Source organism: Balaenoptera borealis (genome assembly GCF_965194805.1).
Source record: "Balaenoptera borealis genome assembly, chromosome: X".
In the NCBI taxonomy this organism is placed as follows: domain Eukaryota; kingdom Metazoa; phylum Chordata; class Mammalia; order Artiodactyla; family Balaenopteridae; genus Balaenoptera; species Balaenoptera borealis.
Window position 1 is genome coordinate 127264451 of NC_138881.1, and position 2229 is coordinate 127266679.

Consider the following 2229-nt stretch of genomic DNA (forward strand, 5'->3'; position numbering starts at 1 on the left):
CCCCACCTCTTCTGAAGCTTCCTCTCCTGCACCCCAGCTCTGCTGCAGGTTCCTTCCTGCACCCCACCTCTGCTGCAGGCTCCTCTCCTGCACCCCACCTCTGCTGCAGGTTCCTCTCTTGCACCCCACCTCTTCTGAAGCTTCCTCTCTTGCACCCCAGCTCTGCTGCAGGTTCCTTCCTGCACCCCACCTCTGCTGCAGGCTCCTCTCCTGCACCCCACCTCTGCTGCAGCTCCTCTCCTGCACCCCACCTCTGCTGCAGGTTCCTCTCCTGCACCCCACCTCTGCTGCAGGTTCCTCTCCTGCACCCCACCTCTTCTGAAGCTTCCTCTCCTGCACCCCAGCTCTGCTGCAGGTTCCTTCCTGCACCCCACCTCTGCTGCAAGTTCCTTCCTGCACCCCACCTCTGCTGCAGGTTCCTCTCCTGCACCCCAGCCCTCAGCCTTCTGCATCACCTGATACATGGACCGCAGCAATAATCCTGGGGCCTACCAGGTGTGCTACTTTCTCCTTTGTGGTGGAGGATTCACGACGCAATGATTTGTCTCGTACTTTGGAGGGGGCATCGTGGCATGCCTCTGCTTACTGGACTCCTAAAACCTTCACTGAAATGTCAGGTCCCTGAGTCTTCATAGCGTTTATCTCCCATGCTCTTGAGCACATGTGTCTCAGAGAGGCCTCTTACTCTTCCTGTCCAATCAGTATGATGGTGTCAGTGTAACTGATCTGACTGATGTTCTATGGGCTGTCTAGATGATCCACATCTCTTTGTACTATGTTATAAGAGAGTACAGATATGACACAGGGCAGGAGAGTTAACATGGTAGTGGGCCAAACTGTAAATAAAGATGTCCACATAATTGTGAACTGCTTCTTATCCTCTTTCTTTGGTTGGTTGGAATAGAAAGGAATGCACTCATCAAACCAATGGCCACGTAACATGGACCTAAGGCCTTATGCATCTGCTTGAGCAATTATACCACGTCCAGCACACAGCATCCACAACTGGAATTCCTAGTTGGTGAAGCCTGGGGTATACAGTCACTCTACGGAATTCATCCAATTTCTGCAGTGAACAGACTGGCAAAGTAAATGGAGATATGATGGGGACCACCACCCCTACATCTTTCAGAGCGGCTCTAATCTCTGCCATGCTTCCTGTGATACTGTCTGTAATTGACTCTCTTGGTTGTGTGTGGGGGGGTGGGGTGGGGGGGCAGTCCCATAGACTTGCACATAATTTCCACCAATGTAACCTGAGAGACAGACAGACCCCCACCCAAAATTTGCTTTGGACGTGGAGGCCAATGACACCACACACACACACACCAAGAAGTCAAGAAATGGTTCATTACTTACAGAATCAAGGGGTCTCAAGAGAGCAGGACAAGCCTCTCAACCAGCTGTGAAGTGACTTGTGAGAGCAAGGATAGAGAGTGGCCTGAGATTTTACCATGGTGAGGAGGCGGGGTCGAGGTGAGAGTTTTCACATGTGGTCAGGGGCACACATGGTTCTAATCTCCCTCTGGTGCCAAAGGAAGGAGCACCCAGGCTTTCTTACCAGTTTGCCCAGACATCGGGCACAAGGGGAAGAGGGAGGGCTAGCTGAAAAGGAAAGGCCAGATTCTACCGAGAATAAGGGATGGGGGCGGTACTCTTCCCTGAACTGCTGGTGCTCTGGGAAATGGGGGCTCTTAGGACTTGAAATATAAACCTCAAAATTACCTGTGCTGTGCCTGGCCTTAATTCAGGGAGAGGTTTTGCTACAAAGAATAAAAATCAAATAAGGCTGAAAGGCAGAACCTGACTGTGGAAAGGGAGACAACGAGAGCCACAATCATGTCACCCGGAGCGTAACAGTTGAGCTTTAGTTAAATGACACAGAGGGTCTGTCTGGCATGAATAGTAATGCTAGATGTCTACATAGAATCGAGGTGTTGGCGCACCATCATTAGCATCTGGGAGGCAGGAGGTTTGATAACAAATAGGACAGTTTAAGAGGCGCCCCTGCCTCACGTTTGGACTGACTGCCAGAGCTATCAGGACGTGTCCACCAGGCTCACCAAGGCCTTAGGGGTAAAAACTACCCACGAACTGGAAGCAATACATAATGTGATGAAAGAAGCACAGGTCCCAGACTTAAGAAGCCTAGCTCTGCAACTCGGTAACCAGGACACGCCCCTCAGTCCGCTTCTACTCACTTTCTACCACAGAACACGGACAGGCTGC